The sequence below is a fragment of the Somniosus microcephalus genome, chromosome 4, assembly GCF_052327205.1.
Source record: "Somniosus microcephalus isolate GS21.2 chromosome 4, FLI_Smic_1.0, whole genome shotgun sequence".
Lineage (NCBI taxonomy): Eukaryota > Metazoa > Chordata > Chondrichthyes > Squaliformes > Somniosidae > Somniosus > Somniosus microcephalus.
In genome coordinates, this window is record NC_140990.1 from 267,162,912 (window position 1) to 267,184,939 (window position 22,028).

General features: G+C 39.5%; 1 protein-coding gene across 18 annotated transcripts in view; it reads right to left on the reverse strand.

Moving 5' to 3' along the window:
* The window catches only part of baz2ba (bromodomain adjacent to zinc finger domain, 2Ba), a 367,748-nt gene extending 349,763 nt beyond the window's left edge, over positions 1-17,985 (reverse strand). For 10 of the 18 annotated variants that reach the window (XM_085986360.1, XM_085986358.1, XM_085986369.1 and 7 more), the window contains exon 1: positions 17,655-17,981. The gene's annotated coding sequence lies outside the window, so the exon portion shown is untranslated. Of the gene's footprint in view, positions 1-17,654 lie in introns of all 18 variants that reach the window. The other 8 variants (XM_085986374.1, XM_085986372.1, XM_085986371.1 and 5 more) reach the window with 4 other exon arrangements.
* Positions 17,986-22,028: the final 4,043 nt, after the last annotated feature.

Genomic DNA, 22,028 nt, shown 5'->3' on the forward strand with positions numbered 1-22,028 from the left:
CCAGCCTCCCCAATCCCATTACTCTCATTATTTACCAATGGAAAAACCTTCCCACGAAGTGCCTCACAATTTCTCTCTCTACCTCCCAATTCCCTCTCCTTTGGTCCTCTACCTGTCACAACACTTCTACTATCGCCCTACTAACCCGTTCTCTTACTTCTACCTTCAAACACAGAATCATACCTTTCAGCCAACGTCCTGGACTCCTCCCTGTGCATGTTCTGTCCCACCGGCAGGACAGACACACCAGAGGTGGCGGCACAGTGGTATAAAGTCAGGAGGGGGTGCCCTTGAGAGTCATCAACATTGACTCCGGACCCCATGAAGTCTGATGGCTTCAGGCCAAACATGGGCAAGGAAACCTCCTACTAATTACCACCTAATGCCCTCCCTCAGCTGTTGAACACCACTTGGAAGAAGCACTGAGGGTAGCAAGGGCACAGAACATACTCTGGGTGGGGGACTTCAATGTCCATCACCAAGAGTCGCTCGGCTGAACCACTACTGACCAAACTAGCCGAGTACTGAAGGACATAACTGCCAGACTGGGCCTGCGACAGGTGGTGAGAGAACCATCACGAGGGGAAAAACCTACTTGACCTTGTCCTCACCAGTCTACCTGTTGCAGATGCATCTCTCCATGACAGTATTGGTAGCAGTGACCACCGCACAGTCATTGTGGAGACAAGTCCCGTCTTCACACGGAGGACACCCTCCATCGTGCTGTGTGGCACTACCTCCGTGCTAAATGGGATAGATTCGGAACAGATCTAGCAGCTCAAAACTGGGCATCCATGAGGCGCTGTGGGCCATCAGCAGCCACAGAATTGTATTCCACCACAATCTGAAACCTCATGGCCCGGCATATTCCTCACTCTACCATTATCATCAAGCCTGGGGACCAATCCTGATTCAATAAAGAGTGTAGAAGAGCATACCAGGAGCAGCACCAGGCATACCTAAAAATGAGGTGGCAACCTGGTGAAGCTACAACACAGGACTATATACACATGCTGAACAGCGGGTGTAGCATGCTATAGACAGAGCTAAGCGATACCACAACCAATGGATCAGATCAAAGCTCTGCAGTCCTGCCACATCCAGTCATGAATGGTGGTAGACAATTAAACAACTAACGGGAGGAGGAGGCTCCATGAACATCCCCATCCTCAATAATGGCGGAGCCCAACACATGAATGCAAAAGACAAGGCTGAAGCGTCTTCACCCGAAATTGCCGAGTGGATGATCCATCTGGGCCTGCTCCTGAAGTCCCCACCATCACAGAAGCCAGTCTTCAGCCAATTTGATTCACTCCACGTGATATTAAGGAACGGCTGAGCGCACTGGATACAGCAAAGGCTATGGGCCTCGATAACATCCCAGCTGTCGTGCTGAAGACTTGTGCTCCAGAACTAGCCGCACCTCTAGCCAAGCTGTTCCAGTACAGCTACAACACTGGCATCTACCTGACAAGGTGGAAAATTGCCCAGGTGTGTCCTGTCCACAAAAAGCAGGACAAATCCAACCCAGCCAATTACCGCCCCATCAGTTTACTCTCAATCATCAGCAAAGTGATGAAAGTTGTTGTCGACAGTGCTATCAAGCGGCACTTACTCACCAATAGCCTGCTCACCGATGCTCGATTTGGGTTCCGCCAGGGCCACCTCAAGGCAAAAGCACATGCTGTTCCAAAATCATCCTGGAGACCAAGGAGAACACTTGGCTTCTCTTTTTCACAACAACCTCCTCAAATCCCCTTCACCTGCTCCCTCCACCCTCACCTCCGATACTATAATGCAAGGAGCTCATAGATGTTTTTGTCTCCAAGATAGAGACCATCCAGACACCCGTCTCTGCTGCTTCCTTCCACTCTGTCCCACATCTCCCACCTCCTCCCGTCTCACCACCTCTCCAGCCCTGATCCCTTTCCATTTTAAAGTTTCTCTGCCATCCCCCTTGCCCTCTCCATACTCATGGCTTCCATGCGACATCCCTGTTCACTTGATTGCCCCACCACCCCCATCCAATTTCAGCTCAACCAAAAACTACCACCGCTACATGATGGTCCCTATGGTAGCGGACATTAACTGTTCTCTTTCCACAGCATTGATCAATATCTCTTCATACCAATTACCATCACCCTCCTACTCTAAAAACCTACTCTCGGTCCTTCCATCCTCTCCATCGCCCTCTCAAACATCCTTAAGCATGTGGTCACCTCCCAACTCCAAGTCCACCTTTTCATAAAGTCCCTCTTTGATTCCCTACAATCCAGCGTCCACCCATATTGCTACTGAGATTGCAGTGACAAAAATCACAAATGACATCCCCTGTGCTTGTGACCATGAAATTGCTAACCCTGCTCATTATCCTCGATATTTTTGCAACATTTGGCACAATTGATGAAACTGTCCTACTCCACCACCTTTTACAATTCCACTCATACCTTTCCAAATTCAGCCAGCATCAACACCTCAGGAGTCCCCAAATGATCCATCCTTGGCTGTCTTTGTTTCTATGCTGCCCCTCTGTGATATAATCTACAGGCACAAGGTCACCTTCCATACGTTTGCTGACGACACCCACCCCTACCTCTTCACAACTTTTCTTGAGCCATGACTACCACCATGCTGTCAAACTGCCTGTCTGACATCAAGTCTTAGATGAACCACAACTTCCTTCAACTGAGCATTAAGAACACCAAATCGATCATTCTCTGGGCCCACCAAAAATTCTGCTTCATTGACAGATTTCAACCCTCTCCATGTCCTCTTACCAAGGCTGAACAACACTGCCTGCAACCGTGTCATTTTATTCAACTCAGAACTGAGCTTCAAACACCACATTGTCTCCATCAAGACTGTTTATTCTCATTTCTGTAATATTGTCCACCTACATCCCTACACAATGAAACACTTATCTGTTATTTGCCACCTCTAAACTCAATTATTCCACTGCTCTCCTGGCTGGACTTCATTCATGCTCCATAAACTACAATTTGTCCAAAATGTAGCTGCCTATATCCGGTCCTGCACTTTGCCTTACACACCCATTAGTCCATGTGGTAAAGGTGCTCCCACAATGCTGTTAGGTAGGTAGTCCCAGGATGTTGGCACAGCAACAATGAAAGAATACCAATATATGTCCATGTCAGAATGGTGTGCAACTTGTAGGGAAATTGAAGAGGACGATGGAGGTCACAAGTTTGAGAGGTGCTGCCAAATAAGCCTGTTCCCTATCACACTTAAAAACCTTGTCCTTAGGCGCAGCCTTGGTTCAGTGGTAACAGTCTGATCTCTGAGTCTGAAGGTCGCGAGACCCGAATGTAGTGTATGTACCCGTCTACCTTTAAGGAAACTATTGTATGTAACCGTTCACCTTTAAGAGAACTACTTTAGGTGTGGCACTACTTGTTTGGCTTCTGTATACTGTAATACCGACAGTGACCACACCAGTATATAAGTGTTGTGGCAGGATTGCTGGGGCAGATTCGCCCTGACCTTCGAATAGTAAAGACCTGTTTGTTTGTTATTCCTGAAGTCTGTGTCGTTATTAACTGTACAACCCACAGACTTTACACCGAGCACATAATATAGGTTGACACCTCAGTGTTGTACTGTTGGAGGTGCCGTTTTTCAGATGAGACATTAAACAGAGGCCCCAAACCTTCAACCATCCCTCCTAAACTCTCTGGCTCTGTGTTCTGTTCCTCCTACGACTACTCTGTAAAACACCTTGCAATATTTTGTACATTAAAAGATGCTACATAAGTGCAAGCTATTATTGTTGTCTTTGTGATGGACTGAATGTTTGTACTGAAGCTCAGCTCAGAGTCGACTACAACATCAATGTTGCAATCCTGCAGCTTTAGTCTGAGCAAGCAGCCGGGGTAGGAGACAAAATTAGTACCTCAAGTGTAAAGGTTCTGCAGGGAACGGAACAGGATCAATCTTGCTGATGTTCAGCTGTAAAAAGCTGCAGCTCCACCACACAAAATGGTAGCAGTCATGAAATCAAAAAGGTGGAGATGGAAGTCATCAACATACATATAGAAATCAATCCTATTGTATTGTGGACAACGCCAATGAGCGGCTACAAACGGAACCTTGGGCATACCACAGGTGACCACAGGGGCTCCTTTGAAGGAGATAAGCTCACTGCATTGGTAAAGATAAGAACAGGAACCATAAGAGGGCACGGTCAAAAAACATGGAAAGATCAAGGAGGATAGCATACTAGAGTCCCAGTAACACAAGGTATTGTTTGTGACTTTGACCAAAACAGTTTTGGTGCTATTAGGAATGAAACCATACTTGGGGGACTTAAATAATTAGTCGTGGGAGAGGTAAGTAAGGTGATGACTTCAAAGCTCTCGGAAATTTGAGATGGGGGCAGTGGTTTGAGACAACAGGGGTGGTTAAAGGAGGGAGGGAGAGATAGAGTGAGAAACTTGAATTTTATATAAATCGCCTTTCACAACTTCAGGAAGTCCCAAAGCACTTTTTTGAAGTGTAGTCACTGTTGTAATGTAGTGAAATGCGGCGGTCAATTTGGTCACAGCAAGGTTGCACAAACAGTAATGAGATTAATGACTAGATAATCTGTTTTGATGATGTTAGTTGAGGGATAAATATTGGCCAGGAAACCAGGAGAACTCGCTTGCTCTTTTTTGAATAGTGCCAAAAGATCATTTATATCCACCCAGGAAGGTAAATGGGGCCTCAGCTTAACATCTCATTCGAAAGACAGTCGATCTGACAAGTGTAGTACTGAGGGAGGGCTGCACTAAGTTTCAACCGAGACTATGTCAAGTCCCTGGGTGGAGCTTGAACCCACAACTTTCTGACTCCGAGGCAAGAGTGCTACCACTGAGCCAAGGCTGACACCTAAAGGATAAACTTCATTAGGTGGCAGCAATTACTGCAGTTTGAGGAGAGAGGTTGGTGCAGCTGGTATACATTGGGCCAAAAAGTGCTACCTGAGTGGTGAGAAACTGAGTTAATAGGGAACATGTGGTTGGTCTCAAAGCAGGGTATCCAACCCATGGGCACGCACCACAGCCTGTGGGCCAAATCCAGACCATTTCCCAATGTTATCAAGTTTGCCAGGGAAATTGCCTCTGTATAGATCTCTTCCACTCCCTAGATCTCTTCCACTCCCTCACAGGTCACATATAAGTGAGGTGATAACTATTTTAATTAAAAGTGCTCATATCTGAAATGTCCACAAGCAGAAATAACTGACGTTCAAGTGGGGAATAATAATCCGACAGGTAGCACTATCTCTCTCACCCAACTTAACGCACCTCCTACTCCCAACATCACTGCTCTCTCCCTCTCATCAGACCGGTTTTGAGAATCTACAATACTGCAGCTAACTAAATGGGTAGAGCAGTGCTGCTGAGAGTGGAAGATGGGTATCAGTCATACGTGCTCCCACTGAAAAAAACAGTATTGTTCTCTATGTTGAATTGTTTCATTCCCCATTTGCTATTTGATCAGCTATTTCCTCCGGTAGACTTTTTCCCCCCCCCCAAAGGAGTCTTTTTCATTAAAACAGTACTCACCTTAATCATATGGATTATGATAAAGTAAATAGTGATAGATTGTTTCCATTGGTCAGCAAGAGTGTATCAAGAGGGCACAAATTTATCATAAAAGGAACTGAAGGGGAGGTTAAAAAAAGTCTTTACACAGAATGTGCAATTCGTTGCCACAAACTGTTGTTGAAGCAGTGAACACAGTGTTAAAAGGAAAATGGATGTTTGTAAAAGAGGAATATTAAAGAGTGTGGCGAGCGAGCAGGAGTGGGATTAGATTAGGTGGTTCATGTGGAGGAAAAAACCCTGGCCTGCTTCTATGCTGTAACATTCCATGAAACAGCATCCCCGCACATGAATATGGCAGCTAATCTATTTTAACAAGATAGAAGTATAAATACCACAGGACTACATAACAATTTTAATACTGCAAGACTCTACAATTCTGTTTGCTATAATTTAAAACATTAAAATTGGCACTTAAATGATCAGAAATTGACCCTTCCAATAGCATGATGGGGCACTGAACCATACAGATGAAGACAACTCCAGACTTAATACTGGGATATTGGTAGGAATATTAGAATTGGTCTCAGTGTTCCTGGGTTACAGGGGGGAAAATAGCCATGATTCTCACTCCCAAATACCGTCCAGGAACCCCTGCTGGAAAGTGCACATGTGGATCTCAGGTGAATGCAGGATTGCACTCAGCTACGATGCCCCGTTCCACCCAAAATAATCTTGCTGACACGAAAAATGGAAATTTGGGCAAGATTTGCTAGGCTCTTGGGACTTATGGAGCTGTACCAGCACCTGTCAGTGGCTTCAGAAAAGGAAGGATCAAGAGCAAATAGATTTGGCAGGATGGGGAGGGAAAACAGAAAGCATCAACAATGTATCTCTGAAGTAAGTTTTGCAGTGAACCATATTCCGTATTTTGAACAAATTACTAGCTAATCCTCAACTACGTGGGGGGTGAGGGTTCGCAGAAGTGTCTTTTTTTTTTAAATAAAGGTTTCCTCCGTGAACATTGGGACTTTGAAGTGTATCTATCCTATTAGGCTGAGAGAAAAATTTACTCATATTATTCCAAACCAAAATCAATGATGGACCACAAAAGTGATGGAAGAGGTAGCAGGTAAGCGTATATCTTGATCTGCATTTAAACTGATGCCGTATCAACAATAGTGTGTGTTCTGGACAGGATATGCCAAGCTATATGCACCAAAAGCATTATTCTCACATTCTCCCCTCTCCACAACCACCCCCCCCCCCCCCCCACCCAAAGTCTGAATTGGTCAGATACTCATACCTCCAACTATTTTGGCAAAACAGACTGAATCACAATACGTGGAGCCGAGATATCCGACTCCAAAGCTATATTGTTACAATATCCAAAACCTATATGAATGATGCTTTTGGATGACACCAAAAACAAATCTTGCAGAAGTACAATCATGTAGTTATGTGGGATATTCAACCTGACTGCTACCATGAATACCAAAGGTGGTAGAGAAAACTACATATAATCTAGGAACTTTAAACAAGACGTCCCTCTCTATCAAAAGTAGAAGCACTGGTAAACGATCCAAGGCGCAGTTTGAAATTATAAGCATCAGATGTCTGTGTCAGTATTCTATTGGCTAATGCGGTGGGTCAGAACAATATTGCAAGAGGCCTGTGACAAGAGCTGCATTCTTGTCCACAGACTAACGCAGATACCCTGAAAACATGTCACCAATTTTTTTTTTTTTTTAATAAAATAAGAGATCTTACAATATCTGCCTTCAAAAAAAAAACTTGCTTTTATATTGTGCCTTTCACATTCTCAGGACGTCTCAAAGCACTTCAGAGACATTAATTACTTTTGAAGTGTAGTCAGTGCTGTAATGCAAGAAAACACAGCAGTCAATTTGCATACAGCATGGTCCCAGAAACAGCAATGAGATAAAATGACCAGGTAATCTGTTTTAGTGGTGTTGGCTGAGGGTTAAATATTGGCCAGGCCACCAGAAGAACTCCCCTGCCCCTCTCTGAAAGTTATACTTAAAAGATCCTACGGCACCAAAGAGGGCAAACAGGGCCTTGGTTTCTTTTCTCACCTGAAAGACAGCACCTCCCAACAATGCAGCACTCTTTCAGTACGGCACCAAAATGCCAGCCCAGAGTATGGACTCATGTGCTGGAATGGGGCTTGAACACAGAGTCTTCTGACTCAGCGGTAAGAGCACTACCACTAAGCCAAGGCTGACACTATAGTCTTATAGCCTTAGGCAAATGAAGTCATATGGAATCTGCCTTGATCAGTGCTCCTAAAATGGATTGCTTCTCCATGTACATGTTTTGTCTCTGTAACCTGGAGCATTTGTACCCCTGGACTATAGGCAGTTTCAAAGACAGACTCCAAATGCATTGAGCCAAACCTTCAAAAGGTCACTTCCAGTGTCTCAATACTGCCCAATCTAGAGAGATGGTGGTAAACTTCACATTGTTCAAAAAGACAGCTTCAATGGCAAACAAAAATATTTTGACTTTTGGTTTCTGAAGAAACCAAGATTTGAACCTCCTTGCAAGCATGCACCACAACATAAATCCTTGCTCAAAGTGGTTTTTTAAAGTCACACCAAAACTGAATCAAAACAAGAATGATAATGGCTAACCTTCACAGATTGAAGTCAGCAAATACTAAAGCAAAAGGTTTGTTCAGAAACTTTTTTTTTAATTGGGAAAACAAGAAGCTGAGGACTATTCTGCAGTGACTTTTAGGCAGTGCAAGAATGGAAGATCATCAAATGACTCAAACAAATAGTATAAAACACTGTACCCGATATTCCTCTCCTCCTCTTCCCCCATGACAATGGGCCTAATCTAAGGCATAGAGAAGAAATGGCAAACAAGATAATGCTCTCAATGTTCTAAAACTGAAAGAGTACTTCTGAAATGCACCGAATTTATTTATAAAAGAACTGCAACTTTAATCTTTGAAATGTTAATGAATCAAAGGGTTAGTCAACATCACATATCCGATTCTACAGGACCAAGTGTGGACAGATACACAGGTAATCAAAATTAAGTTAAGTATTAAAAAGTCACAATTTAATCATCACATTTAATCTTATTTTTAATTCAGAGTGACTGCTGCCAACGAACCAGAAGCTGCAAGAAGCAGTCTGTGCATAAATGTTCACTTTCATAAGCCGATAGAAACACCAATTCAACTTTAAATTTTTATTTTATTTTCAGCTGAATTCGGCAGCGCATAAATATTAACTTTCTCTCTCGGCTCAGTTCCGCAGCAGCGATCTCTTTTCCCTACCCCCTCCCCTTCCACTCTCGGCTTAGTTCAGCAGCGTATAAATGTTAATTCAATTTTAAATTTTTATTTTCTTCTCCTGACGTGGCTCAGTTTGGCAGCAGCAATCTCTTCCCCCCCCCCCCACCCCCCTCACCAATCTGCCGGAGGCCTGGTGAGAACAACCAAAACACCACTGGAACTGCGCTTGCGCAACTACTTTATTTCGTTGGCAGCAGTCGCGTCCTTTTTAGTTCGTCAACAGGTAGCACAGTATTACCATATTACTGTGTAACATGGGAAGAATGTCCCTATCATGAGCTAAAGAAACTCACATACTACAGGTACGCTACAGTTGAGGCACAATCAGAATGAAGAGCGGCTAGATTGTGATCAGGTATGCACTGTGCCATCATACTGAAGAACCCATTGAAAATTTCAAAGTATTCTGTTTCCAGTGCCTTTTAAAGCAAAACTGTCCAAAAAAAGTCTTTTAAAAACAGTAAATAAATATTGTAACTTTTACATCCTCCTGACCCAAGCAAAAAAAGTAATGGATTTCCAATTTCAATGACATCTAAGAGTAGTAACAATTTAATCAGCAAGCCCTCAACTGTGTTTCCACAGCTTTGCAACAAACAATGATTTTCATGACGGAAGTATTTCGTGTAAACTGTTCCTTTGTACAGTTTATGAAATATACAGTGCTTCAAGGAAAAAAAATTCACTCTCCAAACTAAACGAATAGCAAGTTTTTTTTAACGCATATCCTCACTGGGCAATATCTGGAAACAAGAAAACTGGAAAAAAGCTATATTAAAAAAAAAACAATGGGAACTAATTTGGCAAGTGCTTAAAAATGGTACCAAAGAAACAATTACTTATTCAAATATGCATTCATTTGATGACTGTTACATGACTGTGATAACAAAAAAGCTTGGCAGACCTTTTTCTAGTTTGAGGAGATAAAAATGCCATTGTTCAAACTTTTCTATCATTTATATATCACACAATGATGCATTGACAAGACTTGATGAAGACATCATTAATACTTGCATTTATATAATCATTTTGCATTGAAATATCCCAAAGCCCTTTACACATGAATTACTTTTTGAAGAGCTGCAGCTCTAGGCAAACTGCATTAAGAAGCAGAGTTGGCAGACACTTCCATCAAAAATTTGACAAAACAGTTCTTCTTCACCAGACCCCTTATTCTGGATTCACATCTATCCATTTTTATCCATATTAGTAACTGCCACATTTTACACTACTTCTCTCCCATCCCCAACACCACAACTCAAGATAAAAAGAACAGCAAGAACTGCTGTATTCTGGACAGTTACATTTTAAAAGAATGTAAAACTCTTTTTTCCCCCCCCAAATGATTTCAGCTGAAGGACAATTATTTAAATCAAAAATGAATATTAACGGCTGCACTTTTAAGATTTAGCTATTTCATAAGTAATAATCAATTATTCTACCGGTGATAAAGCAAAGTTTCCTGCTTCAGAACATGTTAATAAAAATGGAACCACTCATCACAGTTTGACTATTTTTTATGTAAGTAAATTAAATCAGTTAACTTCACAGACAGAAAGGTAACAAAAGCAGTTACTGAACAAGAAGGGAAATTAGAGAAATTCTTGTCCACTGACCCAGTCAAAGAATTACGGTTATGGAATTCTTAAATAATCATGGTATTCGTCTTTGGACCACTAATTACAATACAATGCATTCTGCTTTATATCGCCTCAATTTGTCTCGCCACTTTGTGCATTTAATCTACATTACTAATTCAAAATTGAAGCTATGCTGCCAGCACAGCAGAAAAGAAAGCCTATGTGACAGAAGTGACCAGATTCTTAAATGAAGATCAATAAAAACTATTGCTATCCAATGCAGTTTTGATGTGCAAGCCTTTATGAAATGTGCAAATGGAAGCACACTTTCTATAACTGCTGTTAAATTATTAAGAGACAACCATTCCTCCCACAGCCAAATCTCAATATTATTTTTGTAGCCAAATCTCAGTAGTTTATTCATGTAATACATGTTAGCTATGTTAAGAGTGCAAACAGCATTAATCTGCAGTACAAACAGGCAAAACTACTGGCATTTGAAACACCAGCCCCCATTATCACAGTAGGAGACGTCAATCACTCGGATGTTCGTATAACAGCACAAGCAATGCAATATGACAATGATCTCAGGGAAAATCAGCAATCTCTGCAGCATACTCCAAGGCCTCCCCTCCCCCCACACTTTGCAATTTGACCAATCAGAAGGTGTCATCCATGACCTACTGGAAGACTTGCATCTAGCTTCAAATCCTTAAAAAAAACATCAATCATACAAAACAGGGAAAGGACATTGAATTATACAGTATTAACCTCTAGGGTTTGCATACAAAGACCTCAGATTTATTTATGCCCATCCTTTAAGAGCCTCAGCACTGTTCTTAACACCAAACCAACTGCCAATTTGATGAACCTCTCTGCCCTCAGCAGGAGTGCTGCTTGTTTGATTAATGAGTATGTGCTTGTGGAAAAGGTAAGAACAGAAAAACAGGGTAAAAACACAATTATCCCCTGCACAAAACTGCCACAGCAATAATTACCCTGATGCCTCTCTTCAGGGGTGGTGCGCCTGGTGTCCTGTTTATGATCAGTACACTGGTCCTAGATAGTTGGGCTCTTTCATCTGCATTTTACATTGCAGCTAAGCAGTTTTACATTTCTAACACCCACAAATCACGACGACTCAATGTTTTGCGCGATGTATCAATATTGAGCTTGGTATTCGAAAAATCATGCTGAAGGTACACTTTTTCATTTACCAGTTCTGGCAGTGATCAAATACTGGTACATTTGTACAGCAGCTGCTTGCTGGCTGTTTCTTCTTCTGTTTCAAAATTCTGATCAGTGAAAGTACCCACAAGAACTGCTGACCCGTTTGATTTTGCATCTCTCTGCAGAAGACCCAAGGACAGTTACATGCCACTGAAGATATGTAGCAAATGTAAAAGACAAACGTAATATACTAGGGGCCTGTTATTTGAGCTACTACTGAGAAGTGGTGCCTACATTAACCATTGCCTACAATAAAAGTGAAGATCACCTCTGTCCCGCCAGACTCTAATTTTCCCAGTTGAGAAAACCGTTTCAGCAGGCAAGCAAATTGCCTTCGGTCATTGGTTTTATTCATTTACCAGCAGTTTAAATCAACAGAATAAAATCTAGGCATTTTGCTTTAAAATTCAGCCATTGAAACTAAACTACAGCAAGTTAATCTACCTTTTATACCTCCAAACTATCAAAAATATATCCAAGAACCTTCTTCAATGTAAAAGGACACGGCTTATAGTAAAAGTACAAAAGATTATGCATATTTTAGCTAATCAATGACAGAATCACCAGTTTCCAGTTGCTTTTATGATTCGAAATTTACAGTTTTGTTATATGAGCAGTTCTTATGACCAAACTAGAAAGTTTTTTAACTATTTATTTTTGATTTAGATTTAGTCCAACAAAAAGATAGGCACAAGACAATTTTATTTTTACAACATTTTATTCCTTTTCAGCTAAGTAAGAACAAGCCTGTCTACTAAATTATAAAAGTTAATGCTGGTAGAATACCTCAACATACCAAATGAATAACAGACACAGAGGCTGAAACTCAGTTAATCTACAGAGCAGCTCAAACCACAAAAGATGATAATTCTTTTTAAATAAAAGATTAGTCCCAACTTTGCAAGAAGCTGCAAATGTACCTTCATACTGTAAAATAAACAAATCATATGTTCATGCTATTTTTACATCCACTAAATGTAGCTGCACATCAGTGTAACTTGCTCAAAGCAACACAGAACTGATCATACATTATTGTTCCTACCATATCTCAACAGATGTGCAAATCTCTATAGCAGGACACAGGAGAGAGAGTGCAATAGCAGCAAGGCAGTGTGCACATACTAATACAGCTACAAGGGGCTGAGGTCCAAGGCAAATTCCAGAGAGAACGAACCATGCAATGTACGACTGGGAACCAACATCAAATGAGCGAAAATCACATTAAAGGAGAAAACTGATAATGTGGGATCAATATATGAAGGAAACCAGATTAAAGCTGAAAATAGATTTAGAGAGAAACCTAAAGTGTATCTCAAAATGAAGATGAAAAGCGATAGCTTCTGCTCACTATTATAAGCGCACAGGTTATATCACCATACTTCCTGAAACAGCCATAAAAAATGCAAAGGGAGCAACTTGTATACAGGTATAACCTTTAATCCTACACCACCAAAAACACGCAAAACGATAGCAGTAATTTTCATATCAATAGTTATTGGACTTAGATTTAATTTTATAGCAAAACAATCCTTCAGTACTGTAACTGCACAATAGTTCGGGTATTATCAGGAATGTGTTCTTGAAGCCAGAAATAGCTAAACAGCAGCTGATTTGGTTGCATAAATAATGGCAATTCACGCCAAACCCACCTTAATTTTTAAAGAAATATTTGCATATAGATGCAGTTTGAAATCACACTTTTGAAAAAGCACCAAAAACATTTAAAGAGAAATAGTTGCACATCAGCCAGTTGTTTCCAATTTAATGAGAATATGCCTTTAATGATTCCAGCAACAAAATTGTTCATTTAGGTTTACAGTTAGCTCTGCTTTTCCAATATGTTTAGCAAAGTCTTCCGAGCTGAAACTATTTTCTGCTATTAAACGCGCAAATAATTTTGAAAAATGTTTAATATACAATTGACCACTCAAGTATACAATCCACACACCCCACATTCTGATCAAATAATTTCAACTGTTACTCCTCATAATGATTTTGACCCACAGATTTTTTTCCTGTTAGGAACAAGTAGGAATTTCTAAAAGGAACCAATGCAATTATTTCTGGTACAAAATACACAAGAATACTAGTGATAGCCTGCTTAGAACCTTGTTTAATAAACAACAGAATTATTAACACCTGAATTACTAGCGTCACAAAGGTTATTTTACAGTAATGACATCTGCCACTGTACAATTTCCATAAAACTACATTTCTACCATTTTATAATGCAAACACAAGCCTGTGCTTATTCTCTCCATCTCTAATGCAAAACAAGCATGTAGGGAACAGACCTCATCAAAATGTGATATTAAAATCTCTTGTGTTGCAAATATACAACAATTGAAAACATTTGGAATTACAATTCAAGCTGGGTGTGACTGTTCTGTTTCAATTCAATGACACCACTAATGGGTTCTTAGCAGCTCCATGAAATCAAGCAGCTGTCAACTCAATGCATCAGAAGAAAAAGTCATACACTCCCATAAGGAAACGAGCACATCAGGATGTTTGGCAAAACATCTGCTCCTTCACATTTCATCTGACACAACAAAAACAGCTAAACAAAGAAATACAAGCACAGCCTTGTGCTTTTTGTTACTAAATACATTAACAAAATTTTTAGCAACAAAAAAGTGATTATTTACCTATACCACTATTAACAGTGTGTGCAACATTCACACTCAAACATTTCTGATAGGTGACAGAAAACTAATTATAGACAGATATTCACACAGCCTTAATGCATATTAATACTGTGCTATTGTAGAAAATATGATCAGGACTCAAGTGTAATGCTGGGTGACTAGACAAATGTTGCTGAATTTTCAGTTTTTAAATGATGAATAATGAATATTTCAAGCACCAGCACAAGAATTTTGCTTGTTTCGTTTAGGATGCAATATTTCAGAATCCATGTTTACTCTTGCTTCAAACTGATGATTGACTCCAACTGGTGTTACCAGAAGAAAGGAAGGTGAGCTATTGATATTTTTTCTCATTAGCAGAGATGTGGCACCCACATGAAATAAAAGCATGGATACATCACATTTCAACTAGAAAGTTCACCTCATCATTAACATAGCTTTTAAGAAAAATATGTGCATGATTCTCTCTCAAAACATGGTTCAGATTCAAGAAACTCAGCTATTAAATTTGGATTATTTTACTAGCTGGCTTTGATTACCAAAAATCTTAAATCGCCTAAGCAGTATATTAAACAATAATAGGGAAGTCTGCTCATCAATCCTAAATGACACACTTTATTTAGTATCAACAATAAAAATGTAAATAGAACAATGAAAGAAATATCCATTAACAATACAAAATGCAGCATTTCAAGCAACTCTGCAGAAGAAATGCAATTATGATGCAAGCAATATTTTGTTTTTCTTTGATCTGCTTATCTCCCTGCTTAATCTGCCAAATCTTGCAGGCTTTTGTTGCATGTATAATTTAAAGCCATCTGCTGTTTGGGCTTTTACATTTTTTTAAATTAACCCGAAGATCAGAGTAACTAACAGAATGGGTTTGTTACTAATATTCAAGTATCCTGTTACAGTGCATTCTCTTGTGAAAATAGTAGTTACATATAAACATGATAAAAGCAGTTTTTCTGTATGTCTTTAAATTTCCCCACTACAAAGACTTTAAAAAATATGGTAGCTCATAAAACCACAAAACCACTTAAAAGCTCTAACAATATTTTCAAGTTAAAATGCTGACGATTCTGCGTGACATTCCAACTTTTTTTTCTATTATTTTCTGCCAAGTGACTCACAGAACTTTGCACAATGAAAAGAGAAAGCTATTGTTCACAGGTATATAAATTGAACAGTACCACTTTGTTTAAACTCACACTAATCTGACAAGAGAATATAGCCAGAGGTAATATGAGGATTTTTTTTTTAAACAAATTCAGATCTTAGAAGGTTTACAACTTTGCTCTCACTACCAACTATGTTTATGCAGCTGGGTTGAAATCAGCACTATAGTTAAAATGAGACAGTATATACATATAGTCTTTCAAAATTAATACATAACCAAAGCTGCAGATGCAGATATCACTAGAAATCTATTGTGGGCCTACCAGTATGGTATGTACATTATATAAGTAAATCTATTTCCAAAAGACCTTGCTGACCTTGCTCTGAAGAACTGTACAAGGCCTTGTGAAAATCAGTATTAATCTTGGAAGTTTGAGAATCTCTTCAAAAATGTGCTGTGTATATATTTTCCCCATTCTATTATTTACCTTTTTACTCAAGATTCTTACCTTTGTATTAAATGTGTAGTTTGTAACACGCTTTGCCACATTTTTAATAATTGATCTTTAAACTAAACCGTGTAAATGCCAGCAGATATTGCTGTGTAAAATATTCCCATTTCCATGGGTGTCTGCAATACATTCATTGCGAAGTACTGGATTTCCAACATGTCACTCATTGTTCATTGTATAACTATATTCGTACATTGTAAGCGAACTCTCAAAGGTACTATATTGAAACAAGTTTCTTTTTTTTTTTAAAAAGCACACATGTACAGATTTTAGTCGACGAACAAACAGTAGTGGTCTTGCTCCACAAACTGCTCAGTTCTACGACTGGGAATGTATTATCTGTCACTCTAAACCCATAATAAAGCTTACCTAAAGTTCCTTTATAGTTTCATTTTTAAAAAGGCTGTTGCAATTCTAGCTGCTAACAATCAGATGATGAAAGAAACAAAGTCCTTTCAAGAACAGGATAAAGAGAGACACACACACAGCCGTAAATACACGACGGGGTAAATTTCACTAAACTTTATATGACGTCACTGTGCCCAGAAACGATTCCTAACTTTGGGGTTTATTTTTAATATTTAAAAATCCTTCCTCCAAACAAAAGGCTTCAAAGAAAAACACACACATTACCCAAGATGGCGAAGGGTTGTTGTTTTGAAGAAAAGAAAAATGGAGGATATTGTAATATACACAAAGGGATAAATTTCAACAACTCGCCTGCAGCCGGCTTGAATAAGGAAGCAACGAAGATACAAAGCGAGGGGAGGGAGGGAGGAGGGAGGAGGGAGGCAGAGTAAGAGGCGCACGGCGGCCGGGCACCCACACGCAACCCCGGGGAGCCGGCCACCAGATTCTTTTTTTATATATATATATATAAAAAAAGTGTTATCGCATAATTGATCTGAATGAATCGTGTTGCTGTTTCTGTGCCCGAAGCTGACGGACAGGGGGGAGGATGGGGACGCAGATGTGACGGGTGACGCCGGGGCCGTGTTGTTTAGCCCAGCCCGCCTGGCGGCCGGACTGTCAAAGAGAAAGGAGGGGAGGGGAGAGGAGGGGAGGAGGGGTGTATGAGAGAGAGAGAGGGAGGGGGCCGTGGACGAGCTGTTCGGGGGCCGCTTTCACACCACAAACCACACGCACACCCACCCCCGGGGAAACACGGGCTCTGCCAGCCTCCTGCCCACACACTGCCACCAGCTCGCAGCTTCAGCCTCAGCCGCCCGGGCCCCGGGCCGCCAGCCGCAATCCGGCTCAGCCGTGCCCGTTTGTTTTTGTGTTTTTTTTTAAACTACAAGAGAGAGAAAGTGGATGGTAAACAGGGAGCGAGCGGCACACAAAGCGCCCGCTCCCACAGAGAGAAATAAAACCGCACGGTAACGCGGTTAATACAAGTTCAGTGCGAGTGGAAATTTAAATAAAATCTGCCCGTTGAGGTGTTTTAAAAGGAAAAGTCCTTCTCCGGGGCGCTCTCTGCTACAAAAGGATCCAATTAAAGCGACATGTAAGACAGAGACGGTTAGAGAGAGAGGCACAAAGTGAAGAGCGAAGACTCGGTCTCACCGGCTGGACGTTACCGAGCAGCCCCACAGTTTCTCCGCCCCACCTAATATTTCACTCACGAAGGTTTATCAATTATTTCCCCCCCCCCGAAAAATACACAAACACGAAAAGAAAATGCAACTCACCTAGCTCGCAAATGTCATCGACTTCCCTTCCGGATACGTCGGGAGCTGGAGGACAGATGGTGGAATTATTTGTTAACGTTCTTGTTTTCGTTTCGAAACTTTTTTTTTAATTGAGGCGGGAGGAGAGAGGGGAGAATTCGTTAATTCACCAGAAGCTGTGAGGCAGACCGAGACTTTTTCGGCTTCAATGCATGTGGTTCACGAACTGGTGACGTCAGTCAGGGCTCAAACAATGAAACTTGCTGCTACAAGAAACATTTTCCTAAATGAAACCAACAGCTATCATCTAGCGGCAGGGAGAAATAGTAGATTATAGTTCCCCCCTTTTCCATACAATCAACTGAGGATTTAAAAAAAATATACTTCTGATTTTTTTTAAGGATTATTTACTATATGAACACGTGAGAGTTGCAAAGCCTTGTAATTCATTATAAAAGCTTCTCATCCCTCTTTTTTTTGCAGGCGATGCGAATGTCAGCTCAGCCTTACCGCGGTCATTTGTAACATAAGTGCAAGTACAATGATTGCAATCCATGCACACGCATATGGGCAAGGTGCGGAGTGTAACTATTCAAATCGTGATTCGTTTTAAAAAGAAAACATTTTGTGTTGAAGTCATTGTATTCATTTTGAGGTGCATGGACAACATTTTTTTTCCAAAGATGTAGTAAAGACAGGTGGTTCTGTAAATAAACGAAGTGTTCAATTGGTTATATGGTATTAATTATTTTGATCATAAACTGACCAAAGGATCTGCATCTGACAGCTGCGCTGTGCTTGCAGTTATTGATTTTTCACTGCTACATTCCGGGAATACAAATTTGATCGCTTCAATATAACATACAGAGATGTCATTAAAACTAGAAAACAAAAAAACTACGTTGAAAAACATTTAATTTGAACGGAATACAAGTTCTCTTTATTGACATCAAATGGGTGCAATACTTAAGGTGAGAACCAATGCTTTGACACTCCAGTTTGACTAATTGCTGTAATAATGATAATTTCCACAAATGCCTTTCATTTACATTAAGTAAAACATTTCACAGTTACACTGAGTACATGGTTTGCTTCAGTTTTTATTTTGACGATTCCAGTATTTGTTTACAAATTAAGTATTTTTGTTAGTGAAACAATGTAGATGGAACGCTTTCCCCTCATAAAAACTGGGAGCTAAATCAGTGACCATAACTCGAGTTACTTTGGAATTAACCAACAATTCCACAAATTAGAATGCAACTTTAAATAAATAAGGAATGTAATATTTTATAAACATTATTAATAGAATTGAAGAATCTTCTAGGGAATCTGGTGGATGTTAAAAGTATAAAGTACAAGTAGCAAACAATGCAACTTACCATAACATGTATTTTAACTTTAAAAATCATGGATATACTCACTTTTAATGAAATGTTAATCTTTCCTGCTGTGGTGGCAACTTTGAACATGGCATTATCACAAGAGATGCTTTAATCGCCCAATGCTCATCTAATAACAAGATTCAGTCAATGTAATGTTTCCAGTCTGGGCAGGAAAATGCACATTTATAAATGTTCATAAATTAGAGATATACTACAGTAAATAATGCATGTGACAATTATCTTCAAATATAAGGTTGCTTGTATAACCACAATTGACAAGAAACAAGTGGGTTATGGTTACCTCAGGAATAGAGATAATTATGGTATATCATCCATAACCATGATATATTCTATTTATTGCATAGGTAGTAGATTTTATCTTGCAAAAAAACAAGTATTTTTGTAGTATTTATGGATCAAATAAATAAGTAGAAGTTGTTTTGTGATATCACTGCTGTTTTGTTCCAAAGCAAATATGATTTTGTTTTCAAATCAAGTGAGCGTTCCTTTATTATTCCTCACAAAAGTAGAGAATATCAATGTAATTTTGTGTGGTTTAACTCAGCCAAAAAGGAATACTCAATTAAATAACATTTTATTAATCAATGACATGCTATAGTTTACAAATTAATATAACAAAGAATGTGAGTTGAAGAATGTAACATATAAATCATTTTTGGCTGTCATTAATAGAGGTGAAGTAGAGTATCCAATTCATCTAGCTATTAGTAATATGTAGATAATAAAATAAAAGCATCTAATTTTCCAAACTTTTATATGTACATAGAAGTTGACGTTCATATAATTTTTGTACAAATACAAAAAAAATTATAAACCAAAATAAGGTTAGAAGGAAATGTCACTTGGGTTCCCACAGTGGCTGAGTGAGTTTATCCAGTGAGTAATGCTCCTGGGTTAGGGAGCGAAAAATTGGCCAGGGAACACTTTTTCGAAGTGTGGATATTATGTGAGGGCAGGATTAGTCCTCCATGATATAATATCCCATTGACAGTCATGAGCAACATTCACACCTGAACAATGGCCACTTGGATGAGAGTGTCTGGTGGCCATTAAAATGTATTCGAGCGAGGTGTCAGCACCTTCAGAAAAAGGGGGAAGAGAGACAATTAGCAAGAAATATATTTTTTAAAGTATTACAAAGGCAAAGTGTTTTGAATGGTGGAGTCCACCATAAAATTGGAACCAAATAATAAACATCAAATCTAAAGAAGCAAGGAATAGTTCCTTGCCAAGAAACCAAAAACAGCAAAAATGAGGACTAATCTCACCAAAAGGTCAGTCCGGGAAGTTTTACAAATAGTTCCAGTTTCTATGCACTTGCAGAAGGATGCTTTACTCTAACTTTTAAAGGTAGACTGCCCTGGCCTCACGCTAAATGCACAACACATCAGAATTCCCAGGCCACACACCAAACACATTCCCCAAATTAATGCTATAATAAGGCTTACAGCATGAAGCAGTGCAAGCCCCCTGTGCACTCAGGGCATGCCTATTGGAAAACCTGAGGCAAACACAAATCAGATGCATTGACTCTGAGCCAAATTTTCCAAGCTGCATCCAGTATGCACCTGTGCCAGCGGCACATTGGAGCAGCATTTCAGCATCCTTACTGTAACATTCAATCTTCAATTTAAACAGGTATTTATCTACACATTTAAAGGTTTTAATTAACACAGAATTAACTTTTTTTCATGAAGTCTGTTTCATCTATGCTGAGACCTAGTCTTGTACTTGTGTACTTTTGTTCTAGGGCCATAGTCTAAGTTAAATACCCTGCTTAAATCTATTTTATCCATATCCTCATTTTAAAAACATACATTATGCCATACCCTCAATTATTTCTCCAAGAAAGCCAAGTTCAACTCTTCATAGCTTAGAATAAAAGCCCCTCTCTTTAATCTTCTTTATACTATCTTTAATTTTCTTTTGATGGTAAGGTGACTAAAACTATATGCAATATTCTAAGTGCAACTTTACCAATGAGTTTTACAGAGTTGAAGTCACCTATTTCAGTTTGTAATAATATATGCTCCAGTACTTGATTAACCTCATTGATAATAGCTTCATGTTGACTCCATAATTTTAGTGAATTGTCAATAATCACACTCAAGTTCTTTTCTTCCTTTGCTAATGACATCTACATTTCATTTTTCCTGCTTCAAAGTTCAGTATCTTAACATTTTTACACTAAGGTCCTAGTGGAAAGGATAAATAGAACTGTAGAAATGACTTTAAATTAGTAATGAGGGGGGTGAGGGGGTGTGAGGACTCCATGGATATAATAGTAACCTAAAGAAGTAAGAAGAAGGGACAACGAAGGTCAGAGTACAAGAAGAAATAAGGGTAGCATAAATACTCAGGGAACAGTAACCATTATAGGAAGTAATAAAATACCTGATTGAAAATAAAGCAGGAGTAATGAAAAATAAGAGCATATTCAATTGCCTGTATAGCAATGTACAGAACATCAGCAACAAAACAGGGAAATTGGAGGCAATAATTAGCAGTGAGGAATTAGATGTAATAGGGATAACAGAAATATGGCTGCAGACAGGAAAGGATTGGCAATTGAATATTGCTGGCTATAATGTATTTAGAAATGATCAGGAAGGAAGAAGGGGTGGTGGGGTAGCTGTGCTAATCATATATAACATAATAATGGCAGTCGCAAGAATGGACCTAACTAAAGAGATAGAAACAGATTCCATATACAGGTAGATGGACATAAAGGATAGGAAGGGATTGGTCACACTATTAGGGGTATACTACAGAGGATGGAGTTAAGGAAGATAAAATGGAGAAAAATATTGACAGACAAAGAGGTAGAACAACAGTGAGCAATATTTAAAGGTGCGATCATTAGAGTTTAGGAAAAATATATTCCACAAAAAAAATAAACAAGCCAAGAATGAGATACCACGGATAAATAAAGAGATGAGGATAAAATTGAATCTGAAGAAAAAGGCATACATAAACAATAATAGAGAGAATG